This window comes from Erinaceus europaeus, chromosome 10 (assembly GCF_950295315.1).
Source record: "Erinaceus europaeus chromosome 10, mEriEur2.1, whole genome shotgun sequence".
In the NCBI taxonomy this organism is placed as follows: domain Eukaryota; kingdom Metazoa; phylum Chordata; class Mammalia; order Eulipotyphla; family Erinaceidae; genus Erinaceus; species Erinaceus europaeus.
The window spans coordinates 20,830,022-20,845,353 of record NC_080171.1 but is presented as its reverse complement, the minus strand read 5'-3'; the positions used below and the strand labels follow the sequence as shown (position 1 = coordinate 20,845,353).

The window sequence follows — 15,332 nt, the reverse complement described above, 5'->3', positions numbered from 1 at the left end:
AGAGAGAAATGGAGAGAGGAGGGGAAGACAGAGAGGAGGAGAGAAAGATAGACACCTGCAGACCTGCTTCACCGCCTGTGAAGCGACTCCCCTGCAGGTGGGGAGCTGGGGTTCGAACCGGGATCCTTATGACGATCCTTGTGCTTTGCACCACCTGTGCTTAACCTGCTGCGCTACAGCCCGACTCCCGGCATTCTAAAATTTTATGGTGACACCCCTAAATAAGAGTTTTTCTTATTTATCCAGTTAGGCCTTTATGGCTCTTCGAACTCAAAGGTTTTCCATTTAGCCCTGAAGATACTATTGTTTTAATTACTGATTTTTGTCTGTTGCAAATAGGAAATTTCTCTCTGTCTCTATCCAATGATAAATAAGTAAAATATTTTTAAAAGAACTTTACAGATTTCATAATAAAACATAAAATATGATACATTTTTCCAAATAACTTCATTGTCCATGGGAGACTGAGTAGAATTCAAGAGAATTTGAGGTTGGGGGTAACATTTCTTTGTGCTGGGAAATTGTGCCAATGCAGTCACATCTGCCATGTTGTCCCCTCAGGCTACTGCTAGTTCCCTAGAGAGTTGGGACATTCTCGGAGTGCCTGTCTTCAGCCATGTTGTGCCCTCAGGACATTGTCTATATCCCCGCGATATCTGGAGTGCTCTGGTTACTCCTCCCCCCTCCATTCTCACGAGTTATCATCCTATCCTGGAGTGCTCTGGTTACTCCTCCCCCCCCCCCATTCTCACGAGTTATCATCCTATCCTGGAGTGCTATGGTTACTCCTCCCCCCTCCCATTCTCACGAGAGTTATCATCCTATCCTGGAGTGCTATGGTTACTCCTCCCCTTCCCATTCTCGTGAAAGCTACTCCTATAAAAACCCTTTGTTTTCCGCACCTCGCTCTCTTGCCGGCGCTTCACTCTGGTGTTCAGACGCAGGAAAGGTTACTGCGTGAGGCGGCCATTTTCTCTACCTCCACGTGGCCCAACCTGCTTCTCTTAACACCCAACTCTGAGGTGCCAGCGCGAATAAAGATTTGTGTTTTCTCTTCGCTCCGGACCCTCTCTCTCTCTTCTCTGCGGCCCGCGCACTACAACATCTGGCTCTACAACATCTTCGAGCCTTTTTCCCACACAAAGGAAGGAAAACAGCACATTAAAAAAAATCACCTGAATTTCTCACAGGTCCCACAAAATAGATAAATCTGCCTATTGAAGATGACCAGAAGAACAATCACAGAATGGGCTGGGTACACCTGGTAAGTGCACATGTTAGCATGCTCAAGGATCTGGGTTCAAGCCTCTGGTCTTCTGTAAGGAGGGAAGCTTCACAAGTGGTGAAGCAGTGCTACAGATGTTTTTCTTCCTCTCTTCTCTCTCTCTCTCTTTTAATTTTTTGTATAATTTTATTTATTTTGGATAGAGACAGAATGAACTTGAGAGGGCAGAGGGAGATAGAGGTGAGAGAGAGGGGGGATACCTGAAGCCTTGTTTCACTGCTCATGAAGCTTCCCCTTGCAGATGAGGCCCAGGGACTTGAACCCAGATCCCTGTGCATGGTAACATTTGTGGTACTTTTGAAGAGCTTACAATAGGGGAGATCATGTATGGAGCCAAACATGTACAAGACATACTGGGCTTAACTACCAACAGAACCTGATACGAGCTAATGTGGAATGCTACTTGATGCTCAGCAAAACAGGTTTATTAGGTACATAAAAACCATGATGGGGGGAGTCGGGCAGTAGAGTAGCAAGCGCACGTCTCGCCTCTCAATGTGCAAGGACCGGTAAGGATCCCGGCTCAAGCCCCCAGCTCCCCACCTGAAGGGGAGTCGCTTCTCAGGCGGTGAAGCAGGTCTGCAGGTGTCTATCTTTCTCTCCCCCTCTCTGTCTTCCCCTACTCTCTCTACTTCTCTCTGTCCTATCCAACAAAGACATCAATATCAACAACAATAACTACAACAACAATGAAAAAACAACAAGGGCAACAAAAGGGAAAATAAGTATTTTAAAAATATTTTTTAAAAAATGATGGGAACATAGCAGAAAAGAGCTATCTGGACATGTGTCAGGAGCCACTAGTCCTTAAACTTAGTTCACCAACATTTAGCTACATACGCAGGTCCCAGAAGAACAGCATCCAGGGAAATCAGACAGGAGCAGCCAACAGTGGGAGGCAGGCTAGAACAGAAAGAGCATGCTTCAGCAATCTCCTATACCCACAATCCCTTGCGGGTTCAAGCTCCTGGGCCTCACCTACAAGGTGAAGCTTCTTGAGCAGTGAAGCAGGGCTTCAGTTCTCATTCTCTCTCTCTCTCTCCCTCCCTCTCTCTCTCTATCTCTATCTCTCTTTCTCTGCTGCTCTTGATATCAGCCTGGCATCAGCCATAGACCAGTTAAGTTCATGACCCATAATTCCTTTTGCTCACCATCAATAAATCAGTGTTCCCGACATAGAAAGGTAATGCTATGTTCCAGACACTGTGCAAAGCTGGGGTTGCAGGAACAGTAAGTTCTACAGAGAAAGCAGGTCACCATGAACTGGGCCCCCTAACAGGCTGGCTGTGTGGACTTTATTCTGAAGGCAACAAGTGACCTTTGTTGTTATTATCAAGCAGGGTACATCATAAAACAGAGCTCAGAAGCAATATTTTACTTTTGTTCTGATATTTATGCTTTACAAATTGCTTTCACATAAGTAATTTCATTAGATCCCATTCACGATTCAGTGATAAAATGTTAATATTGATACTATTAGTTAGCAGAATCACTATTTAAAAAGTGACGGGGGGGGGCGGTCGGTAGCGCAGCGGGTTAAGCGCACCTGGCGCAAAGCATAAGGATCTCAGTTCAAGTCCCTGGCTCCCCACCTGAAGGGGAGTTGCTTCACAGGCAGTGAAGCAGGTCTGCAGGTGTCTTTCTCTCCCCCTTCTCTGTCTTCCCCTCCTCTCTTGATTTCTCTCTGTCCTATCAACAACGAGTGACATCAACAACAACAATAATAACCACAACAACAAGGGCAACAAAAGGGGAAAAAAATGGCCTCCAGGAGCAGTGGATTCATGGTGCAGGCACTGAGCCCCAGCAATAACCCTGGAGGCAAAAAAAAGTGATTTAGGGTAGAGAAGATAGCATAGTGGTAATCCTAAGAGATCCTCATGCCTGAGGCTCCAAAGTCCCAGGTTCAATTACCTGCACTACCATAAGCCAGAGCTGAGCAGTGTTCTAGCTAAAAATTAACAAATATTTATTTTTAAAAGTGATTTATCTTATAGAGATGTCTTTAAAATGTGTACAAAATACATTAAGGGGTGGTGGTGGTGCACTCAGTTGAACACAAATCCTTCAGTGTGTAAAGACTGAAGTCCAAGCCCCTGCCCTCACCTGTGGGGGTGGGGGAGACCTTTGCAACAGGAAGCAGAGCTGCAGCTGTCCCTGTGCCTCTCTCCCTCTATCGCCCTCTTCCCTCTCAAATTTCTCTCCATCTGTCTCTATCTGAATTAATTAAATTAAAAAAGAGAGTTTTTTTTTTAAATACACTAATGTAAGGGGATCCTGAAGGCAGTAGGCAGCGTCTAGTGAATAGAAGGACTACTCAGGTAGTTGGAGTTTAGAAGCCCGTGTTTAAGAAAGTGATAAACAAATTAGCACACCTCTTCTAACAAATATGACTCTGCCACAAAGGCAGCAGGAACAGGATTATAGAGACAATTTCTTTGTTTATTTCAAACCTCCCCACAGTATTTAGCAAAGTGCTAGGTGAACAGTGACTTGCCAAACAAGTGACGGATGCATTCATTCCCTTCAACCAGATGCTGACACCCCACAAGGACAACGTTGGTGCCTACTGCATCCTGAACGGTACTAGGTACTCACAATGGCTTAGCACAAGCTCAGGAGCACATCACCCTAACAGAATGGGATGAGATGCCTCTTTTGACTTGACAAAGATGTGTTTGTTTAAATGGCAGCTGTAAGATTCCCCCAGGGATATGTAGGCCATGTGAGAGCTATGAACAGAGTGCACAGCTGTTTATCTCAACAGTCAACAGTGAACAACTGGTAAGAATCCACACCATTTTTCATTGTTCCTATCTGAGGTGCTATTGTTTTTCTAGTAGCTTCACTGTTAATGATACAAATTTGATCTCTGGGGGGAGTCGGGTGGTAGCGCAGCGGGTTTAGCGCACGTGGAGCAAATCGCAAGGACGGGCATAAGGTTCCAGGTTCAAGCTCCCGGCTCCCCACCTGCAGGGGAGTTGCTTCACAGGTGGGGAAGCAGGTCTGTAGATGTCTATCTTTCTCTCCTCCCCGTCTGTCTTCCCCATTTCTCTCCATTTCTCTGTCCTATCTAACAATGACGACATCAATAATAACAATAATAACTACAACAATAAAACAACAAGGGCAACAAAAGGAAATAAATAAATAAATATTAAAAAAGAAAAAGTACCAAAGTAAGAAAGCAGAAGTATACTAGAGTTTGCAGTGAGTACCTCCCTAATACTACCTTTCCACTTTTCCAAGCTTTGGTTCCATGATTGCACAACAATTTGTTTGGCTTTGTATGTTAACTCTCTTTTCAGTCACCAGGTTCCAGGTGTCATCAGGATGCCAGCCAGACTTCCCTGGATTGAAGACACTACCAATGTGTCCTGGAGCTCAGCTTCCCCAGAGACCCATCCTACTAGGGAAAGAGAGAGGCAGACTGGGAGTATGGACCGACCAATCAACGCCCATGTTCAGCGAGGAAGCAATTACAGAAGCCAGACCTTCTACCTTCTGCATCCCACAATGACCCTGGGTCCATGCTCCCAGAGGGATAGAGAATGGGAAAGCTATCGGGGGAGGGGGTGGGATATGGAGATTGGACGGTGGGAATTGTATGGAGTTGTACCCCTCCTACCCTATGGTTTTGTTAATTAATCTTTTCTTAAATTAAAAAAAAAAAAGAAAAAAAAAAAAAGAAAAAGTAACACTTGCTAAATGAATTACTGGGTGGGTCTCACAAAAACTTTATTTTTTTTTTTTTTGCTACAAGCAAAATCTGAAGTAGTTGAAGGAGACAAAAGGAAAGAGGTGGGGAAGAAGTGGAGATTAAATCATTCACCGCCATGACCACCACCCTTCAAATCCTACATCCTTTGCTGGACACAAAATAAAACTACTGACCTTGAGTCTGAAATAATGTTGTTTGATTCACAATCCTCACATGAGCATAAAACACTAAGACCAACCTCTTTTTTTAAAATGTTTTATTTATTTATACCCTTTTGTTGCCCTTGTTGTTTTATTGTTATAGTTATTTTTTAAAATTATTTATTTATTTATTTATTTATTCATGAGAAAGATAGGAGGAGAGAAAGAACCAGCCATCACTCTGGTACATGTGCTGCCGGGGATCGAACTCGGGACCTCATGCTTGAGAGTCCAGTGCCTTAGCCACTGCGCCACCTCCCGGACCACTATAGTTATTATTTTTGTTGTTGTCATTGTTGGATAGGACAGAGAGAAATGGAGAGAGGAGGGGAAGACAGAGAGAGGGAGAGAAAGACACCTGGAGACCTGCTTCATCGACTGTGAAGGACTCCCCTGCAGGTGGGGAGCCGGGACTTTGAACCAGGATTCTTAGGCTGGTCCTTGTGCTTTGTGCCACATGAGCTTAACCTGCTGCACTGCTGCCCGACTCCCAAGACCAACCTCTTATGTGAGAATAATAAAGCAGTCTCCTTGGCCACTTCACACAATCTTTCCTTCCACTGTTAATTCATTGACTGTTTACATATGAGAAACCAGACACCTTTCTAGAAAACCATGGATATAGCAGTCAACACTGTTCTAATATTCTCTTTTTTTCCTTTATTGGGGAATAAATGTTTTACATTTGACAGTAAATACAATAGTTGGTACATACATAATAGTTCTCAGTTTTCCACATAACCATACAACCCCCACTAGGTCCTCTGTCATCCTTTTCCAGGACCTGTATCCCCCCCCCAACCCAGAAACTTTTACTTTGGTGCAATATACCAACTTGTTCTGATATTCTATTTTCCTGCTGTTTGCATGTTAATGGAGAAGGACACATGTAATACGAACAACAAAAAATATGCCTGCTTGAGGTGATAAGAAATCAGATAAGGGGGGGAAGCAATTACAGAAGCCAGACCTTCCACTTTCTGCAACCCACAATGACCTTGGGTCCATACTCCCAGAGGGATAAAGAATAGGAAAGCTATCAGGGGAGGGGATGGGATATAGAGATCTGATGGTGGGAATTGTGTGGAGTTGTACCCCTCTTATCCTACGGTTTTGTTAATGTCTCCTTTTTAAAATAAAAAAAATTAAAATTCCTGTGCAAACTCAAAAAAAATCAGATAAGAGGACTAGTAAGTAGGATCTTAGAACAGTGAAAGTGTTTGCACATGGGTAAGCATGTGTGTTTATGCTCTTTCCTGCAGTGGGTCAGAGAAGGCCTGGCCTCTCCTGTGAGGGTGACTTTTAATCGAGAAGTCAAGAAAAGGAGATATTCCGAATGCAAACTGTCCAAGTGGAAGAAACAGTGAGTGAAAAATTGCTGCAACAAGGGCAGTTCTGGGTGTGTTTGAAGGAGAGTAAAGAAGACAGACTGGCAAGAGGCAAGTAATGGAGAGTAAGAGCAGCAGAAGATGAAGTCAGGATGAAAGCAACTCCACTGGGGAAGAGGTCCGTTGACCTTCACCTCTTCTGGGTCAAGCTATAAGTTATAGAGTAGATGTTCAATAAGTAAGTGTTGGAGGCAACTTGGAATTTCATTAATAAAGAAAAGGCATTAAAACGTTATTTCTAGCTTCTCAGCTCTCTCATCAGAAAGTCTAAAGTAGCACATTTTGTAATGCATGTATCTTATTAAAGTTCAGGACTTCCTGTCTCTATAGAGAAAACTATCGTCCTCCGCAAAGATCTCTGATTTGGGGACAAAGCGCCCCCGGTGTTGAAAAGGTCACACCTCCCATCAATTCCCAAAGTGATTTCTTGTGTTCTCATTGCTCAGTTACAAAGTATGACATGTTCCAAAGAAAATGATGACTAGCAAAGGATGAATGCTGCTAGAGGTTAGACCCCTGATGCAAAAAAGTGATTTTTTTATTAAATATTTTTTTAAAAAAATCACTTTTTGTTTTAAACCAGAGAAGAAAGAAATTGCTGTAAAATCAGTGGCCTCATTCTGTTAGCCCTGAGCTTCACTTTTATTATGTAGACATCATCAAAAATGTTGCTAACTAATGAGATAAAAAAAAAACTGGTTGAGGGGCTGGGGGATGGCATACCTGGTTGAGTGCATATGTTACAATGCTCAAGGACCAGGATTCAAGCCCCTGCTCCCCACCTGCAGGGGGAAAGCTTTGTGAGTGGTGAAGCGGGGCTGCAGGTGTCTATCTGTCGCTCTCCCTTTTATCTCCCCCTTCCTTCTCGAATTCTGAGTATCTCTATCCAATAAATAAATAAATAAATATTACTAAAAAAAATAGAGCGCTGGCCGGTGGCACAGCGGGTTAAGCACACATGGTATGAAGGGCAAGGATGGGTGTAAGGATCCCAGTTCAAGCCCCCGGCTCCTCACTTTCAGGGGGTAGCTTCACAAGAGGTGAAGCAGGTCTGCAGGTGTCTATCTTTCTGTCCCCCTCTTTATCTTCCCCTCCTCTCTCCATTTCTCTCTGTCCTACCTAACAATAATGATAACAGAAAAGATAAACAAGGGCAACAAAAGGGGGAATAATAGCCTCTAGGAGCAGTGGATTCGTGGTGCAGACACCGAGCCCCAGCAATAACCCTGGAGGCAAATTAAAAACAAAATTGGGGAGGGGGCGGGCGGTGGTGCATCTGGTTGAGCACACGTTACAGTGCGAAAGGACCTGGGTTCTAGCCCCCAGTCCCCACCTGCAGGGGGAAAGCTTTGCAAGTGGTGAAGCAGGGCTGCAGGTGTCTCTCTGTCTCTCTCCCTCTCTATCTCCCCCTTCCTTCTCAATTTTTGGCTGTCTCTATCCAATAAATAAATAAAGATAATTTAAAAAAAAAGCTTGACCATTAGCTGTATATTCTAGGAACAGGCCATTTTCAGCATATTTTCTTAGGTGAAGTAAATTACAGCCCCTCCCCTTTTTTCTTTTATGGTCAGGCTTTATAAAATCTTACCAAACAGGCCTACAGTTTGTAATTCTTTCTGTAAGTATGGCCACAATCCCCCCTACCCCACTGTTTCTCTCTCAACACCCACCATCTGCCAAAGAAACATGACTGATTACTGGTTTTCTGATTCCCTTTACAATTTGTGACTGAGTTAGCAACAACAAAAGTCATCTCATTTGCAGCTCTAAATATATCAACATTGTCAGACTGTTAAAAAAATAGTAATGCAACCTCTGCTTTTAAATCTTTTTTTCTTAAAGGTAGAATTCATTTTTGATGTAATGAGGTTAATTAAACACACACATATGTGCAATATAAAAACTGCAATAGTTTGGGTTGTTGACTAATGTTGAAAAAGAAGAGTAGAATATTTCATAGGTCTGTATGGGTAGAGGCAGAACACTGATTGCATTTAAATGACCTGACATTAAAAGAAAAAAAAAATTCCACAGCTAGTGATATGCAACTGTTCTTAAGGTAGCAGTTGTGACATTCTTCTGTGAGAAAGAAATAATGACACAAATTTAAATACCTCTTGCCTAGCAAAACAGAAAGTTGGCATATGTGTGACAAATAAGAAAAAAAAAAAAATCAAAAGAGGCTAGGAACTTTTGCTGTCAAGGAGTTGGTGTGATGAGGTTCCTTCTCTGCATCTTTTGTGATCTGATATATTAGAATGCAGACCAGGTGGCAGGCAGGCCTCTTCTCCATTTTATCTTTTCCTGTCTCAAAGGGAGTTCCCTAGTGATACCAGGGTAAGAGGAAGTCAGCAGCCCTGACCTTATCATTACACAGCAGGGCTCATGAAAAGATAATTAGCTCCAACAGTTCACAGTCAAGGTTCTACCAAACTCCTTGATGACTATGAGGCCTGGTAACAGCCACCTGCTTCAGATGCATTTTCTCCCTCCTTACCTTTCCTTCAATCAAATGGTACTTGGACAGCAGCAATCAATCACCTAGGTTTTCCCAGGACAGGGGTTTTGACTGAGACACAACACTTCCCATGGAAATAGGAAAATCATGCCCCAGGCACATAGAGCAAAGTGAAACGACCCTGCGTGAGGATCCCGGTTCCCCACCTGCAGGATGGTCGCTTCATCAGCGGTGAAGCAGGTCTGCAGGTATGTATCTTTCTCTCCCCCTTTCTGTCTTTCCCTCCTCTCTCAATTTCTCTGTGTCCATCCAACAAGAACAATAGCAGCAACAACAATAACAGCAACATCACCAACAACAAGGGAAAAAAGATGGCTGCCAAGAGCAGTGAATTTGTAATGCAGGCCCCAAGTTCAAGCAATAACCCTGGAGGAGAAAGAAAGAAAGAAAGAAAGAAAGAAAGAAAGAAAGAAAGAAAGAGGAAAAGAAAGGAAGAGAGAGAAAAAAAACACTAGCAAAAGAAACACCTGCAGCACTGCTTCTTCCCTACTCATGAAGCTTCCTCCCTGCAGGTGGGGAGTGGGGGCTCGAACCTCAGTCTTTGCACCTGGTAATGTGTGTGCTCAACTAGTTGTGCCACAGCCCAGCCTTCCCCAAATAATTTTTATTTATATTATTAAATCTATTTATTTTAGATAGCACTAACAGAAACTGAGAGGGAAGGGGGAAGGGGAGGAGAGAGATAACCTGCAGCCCTTTTCAACAGCTTTTAAAGTTTCCTTCTGCAGGCGGGGCCTAAAGACTTGAAGCCAGGTCTTCGTGCACTGTAATGAGTACACTCAACCAGCTGCACCACCACACGACCCCGAAAACCAGTTTTTGAATGAAGATAACATGTATTAATAATACATCTTGCATTTTCTGAGTAAGTTGCTACTCAGCAACATTATTTATTATTATCTTTTTATTTATTAGAAAGATAGGAGGAGAGAAAGAACCAGACATCACTCTGGTACATGTGCTGCCAGGGATTGAACTCAGGACCTCCTGCTTGAGAGTCCAATGCTTTCTCCACTTCACTACCTCCTGGACCACTCATCAACATTATCTGTAACAGTTGAGACAATATAAACGGAATATCCATCAACAGGGAAATTATTAACATATTTATGTTGCAATCAGACTGCAATTGGTGAGAATTAAAAGGGTAGGTTTATATAATCCTGAAGCCATACTGCTGCACACAGAAATATGCGCACATGCATTTCTAGATATGATTTCATTTGTATATACATGCATATGCTGCAAATCCAAACATATCCATGACACCTCTCTAGAAGATTATCTTTACTTCTTTTTTATTTTTATTTTTTTGCCTCCAGAGTTATTGCTGGGGCTCGGTGCCTGCATCATGAATCCACTGCTCCTAGAGGATATCTTTTTTTTTCCCTTTTATTGCCCTGGTTGTTTTATCGTTGTTGTGGTTATTATTGTTGTTGTTATTGATGCCATTGTTGTTGGATAGGTCAGAGAAATCGGGAGAGGCAAAGACAGAGAGGGGGAGAGAAAGATAGACACCTGCAGACCTGCTTCACTGCTTGTGAAGCGACCCCCTACAGGTGGGGAGCCTTATGCTGGTCCTTGTGCTTTGTGCATGTGCACTTAACCCCTTGCACTACCCCCACTCCCTTTTTTGTTTGTTTGTTTTAACTAGAGCACTACTTAGTTCTAGTTTATATTGGTGTCTAGGACTGAATCTGGGATTTTAGAGCCTCAGGCATGAGTCTCTTTTGCATAGCTATTATGCTATCTAACCCTGGAATTCTCTCTGAATAGAGAATGGTGGCAGAGGGTGGGGGGTTGGTAGCATAATGGCTATGCAAAAGACTCTACACTGAGGCTCCAAAGTCCAAGGTTCAATCCCCCGGCACCACTATAAACCAGAGCTGAGTAGCGCTCTGGGAAGAAAAGAAAAAAAGAATAGTGGGGGAAGCCTTATTTATTTTTATTTTGTTTCATTTTATTTTATTTCCCCACTACTCAGCTCTGATTTATGGTGGTAGGGGGTACTGAACGTAGGATTTTGGAGCCTGAGGCATGAGAGTCTCATTGCATAACCATTATGCTATCTACCCCACCCAAAGCCTTATTATTTATTTATTTACTTATTTATTTATTTATTACCAGAGCACTGTTCAACTCTGTCTTATGGTGGTGCCGGGGATTGAACCTGGAATTTGATGGAGCTTCAGGCATGAGAGTCTGTGTACATAGCCAATAAGTTATCTGCCCCCACCCAAAGTCTTATTTATTAACATGAAAAAATCAGAGTTTTACTCTGGCATATGTGATATCAGAGATTACATTTAGAACCTCATGCTTGCCGGTCCATTCCCCTGCCACACAGCTTCCCAGATCAATAATACTGTTGCCTAAAAATTCCACAAAGGAGCCTAGGGAAACAGCATGATGGCTCTGCAAAAGATTTTCATGCTAGGGCCAGGTGGTGGTGCACCTGGTTAAGCACTTACATTACAGTGCACAAGGACCCAGATTCAAGCCCCTAGTCCCACTTGAGGGGGAAGGGTTCATAAGTGGTGAAGCAGGGCTGCAGGTGTCTATCTCCTCCTCCACTCTCAATTTCTGTCTCTATCCAATAATATATATATACATATACATATATATTGCTTCCAGGATTATCACTGCGGCTCAGTGCCTGTACTACAAATCCGCTGCTCCTGGAGGCTATTTTTTCCCTTTTGTTGCCCTTGTTGTTTATCATTTTGTTGTTATTATTGTTGCTGTCATTGTTGTTGGATAGGACAAAGAGAGATGAGGAGAGAAGGGGAAGACAGAGAGAGAGAAAGATAAGACACCTACAGACCTGCTTCACCGCCTGTGAAACAAACCCCCTGCAGATGGGGGCCCGGGGGATCAAACTGGGGTCCTTAAGCCAGTCCTTGTGCTTCACTCCATGTGAGTTTAACCCACTGTGCCACCACCAGGCCCCAAGTAAAAATATTTTTTAAAAATTTTAAAAAATAAGAAAAAAAGGTTAAGTTAAAGAAAAAAGATATTCATGCCTGAGGCTCTGAGGTATCAGGTTCAATACCCAGCATCACTGTCAATGCTGAGCAGTACTCTGGTCTCATTTACATTTAAATTTAGGACCTGTCTCTGTCTGTACCTTTCTCTCTGTTAAAAATATTTTAAATTTAAAAATTATACAGAGTGGTCCGGAGGGTGGCGCAGTGAATAAAGCACTAGACTCTCAAGCATGAGGTCCCAAGCTCAATCCCTGGCAGCACATGTACCAGGGTGACATCTGATTCTTTCTCTCCTCCTGTCTTTCTCATGAATAAATAAAATCTTTAAAAAATTATACAAAGCCTACATATTAATATTTTGCAACTTTAAGAAAATAGCATAACAAAAACGTAGAAAGTAATTACATTCCAGGCAGAGATAGGTAGCATAATGGTCTGGAAAAGAGAAATTTCCCATGAGTGGTCATCCCACTTCCGGTTATCTTGTCCATCTCCAAAACTCTCTCCCTTTACACTGTCTGAACTGGAAGACACTTTGAAGAGGGTTAAACTGGGAACAGCTGCTGGCTATGATAACATCACCCCAGAACTCATTCTTAACCTGGGTCCTGCGGCAAAGAAGTGGCTCGCTTCATTCCTGTCCCACATCTTGGAATCTGAGTCTATGCCCAAAGTTTGGCGTCATGCGAAGATTATAGCAGTTTTGAAACCAAAGAAAGTCCCAACACTGGCTGCCAGCTATAGACCAATTTCTCTCCTCTCCGTGTGTTACAAACTCCTTGAGAGGCTGCTTCTGTCACGTATTTCTCATCTTAGAGAGAAATTCCTATCACCCGCCCAAGCTAGTGTCCGCCCAGGAAGATCTACCTGCGAACAAGCCCTGGCCCTCTCAACTTACATTGAAAATGGATTCCAGAAGAATTTAAAGACGGGTGCTGTCTTTGTTGATCTCACAGCAGCCTATGACACAGTTTGGCACCGTGGTCTCCTAGTCAAGATCTCAAGATGCCTGCCTCCATGGGTGGCCAACACTATATCGTTTCTTCTCCAAAACAGAAGATTCCGGGTGCATCTGGGTGACAAGTCTAGCAGATGGAGACTTGTCTCAAGTGGCCTCCCCCAGGGCTCTGTTCTGGCTCCTACGCGATTTAATATTTACATCAATGACCTCCCAGAAACTTCTTCAAGGAAGTTCATCTACGCCGATGACATCTGCTGTGCAACTCAGGCATCCAAGTTCGACATCCTCGAGGAAACACTCACGAGAGACATGTCTCTGATATCTGATTACTGTAAAAAATGGCGACTAATCCCTAGCACTGCAAAAAACGGTATTATCTGTTTTCCATCTACACCATGCCTCGGCCTCGCGTGAGCTTAATGTGCAGCTTGGCGATACGAGAATCTGGCATGAAGCCCAGCCAGTCTATCTTGGCGTTACTCTCGATCGCACTCTGTCATTTCACGAACAACTCATAAAAACTGCAGCAAAGGTGGGCACGAGGAATAACATCATTGCAAGACTGGCCAGCTCCTCATGGGGCGCGAGCGCTTCCACACTACGATCATCATCTCTGGCATTATGCTATTCCACTGCAGAATACTGTGCCCCAGTATGGTTCCATAGCCCCCATATCCACTTGGTCGATTCCAAATTATATTCCTCCATGAGGATAATTTCTGGAACCATCCATTCCACCCCGGTTCCACGGCTGCCAATTCTTAGCAACATCGCCCCGCCAGATATTCGTCGGGATGCGGCATCATCTAAGTTCATTTTCCACGTCTACGCTCGACCGGACCTGCCAACATACGCGGATATCTTCGCCCACCCTGTCCAACGCTTGACGTCTTGTCACCCAATCTGGTCCCCTACGCCTACACTGAACTTCTCTGTTCCAGACTCTTGGAAACAGAGTTGGCAGTCAGCTGAGGTAAAGAACAAACACCTCATCACAGACCCCTGCAAGCGTCAACCCGGCTTTGACCTAGCACGTTATGATTGGGCCCTCCTCAATCGCTATCAAACAGGCCATGGCCAGTGTGCCGCTATGTTCCATCGCTGGGGAGCCAGAGACGACCCGAAATGCCCCTGTGGCTACAGACAGACTATGACCCACATAGTCAATGACTGCCACCTCTCCAGATTCAAAGGCGGTCTCGAAACTTTACATCAGGCTCAACCTGACGCTGTTGACTGGCTACGGAAGAAGGGCAAACGCTATAAGAAATGGTTATGCAAAGAGCCACTCATGCCTGAGGCTCTCAAGTCCCAGGTTCAACCTTGCCCCACCACAAACCAAGGCTGAGCAGTGCTCTGGAATAAAAATAAAATAAAAGGGGCAGGGTGTGGCACACCTGGCTGAGCACACATGTTACAATGCACAAGGACCCAGGTGCGAATCCCTGGTCCCCACCTGCAGGGGGAAAGCTTCACAAGTGGTAAAGCAGGGCTGCAACTCGCTCTCTAATTCCCCCTACCCTCTCGATTTCTGGCTATCTCTATCCAATAAATAAAGAAAATAAAATGTAAAAAAAGTCCGCTGCTCCTGGAGACCATTTAAAAATAAAAAGTCATTACACTCCAATAGCTTTTGTTGCATAACCATTATGATTTCTCCGCCGTCCTATTTGGAGATGCTCTGATCAAGTTATTTCCAGTGAAAATAAGCATAACTTTTAAAATCACCAGAATTCCTAGAATAATCAAATTGTCATGTGTTTTATTAATTTCTTGGGGGAACTGGGTGGTGGTACATCTGGCTGAGAGCATGCATTACCATGGACAAGAGCCCAGGTTCAAGCAATAAAGCAATGCTACAGGTGTCTCCCCTTTCCCTCTCAATTTCTCTATCCAAAAGTAAAATAAATCAATAAACATTAATTCCTTGGCGGGGGGGGGGGTTTAACCAATCATTGGTTGAGATGGCTCTAAACCTATTATAATTTGTGATTCCATAGGTCTGGGGTATGAACCCAAGAATTTGCAATTTTTTCCTTTTTTTTAAAGTAGTTTTTAAAATATTTATTTCCTTTTTGTTGCCCTTGTTTTTATTGTTGTAGTTATTATTGTTGATGTCCTCATTGTTGGATAGGACAGAGAGGAGGAGAGGAAGATAAGACACTTGCAGACCGGCTTCACCTCCTGTGAAGCCACTCCCCTGCAGGTAGGGAGCCAGGGGGCTCAAACCAGGATCTTTATGTCAGTCCTTGTGCTTTGTATCACATGCACT

The 15,332-nt window shown here is 43.6% G+C and overlaps 1 non-coding gene across 1 annotated transcript; it reads left to right on the top strand.

Moving 5' to 3' along the window:
• Positions 1 to 8,620: 8,620 nt before the first annotated feature.
• Positions 8,621 to 8,755, top strand: LOC132541113 (small nucleolar RNA SNORA41). The gene has a single exon (XR_009552287.1). It is a non-coding gene; the product is annotated as a small nucleolar RNA SNORA41 (small nucleolar RNA).
• The last annotated feature ends 6,577 nt before the right edge of the window (positions 8,756 to 15,332 follow it).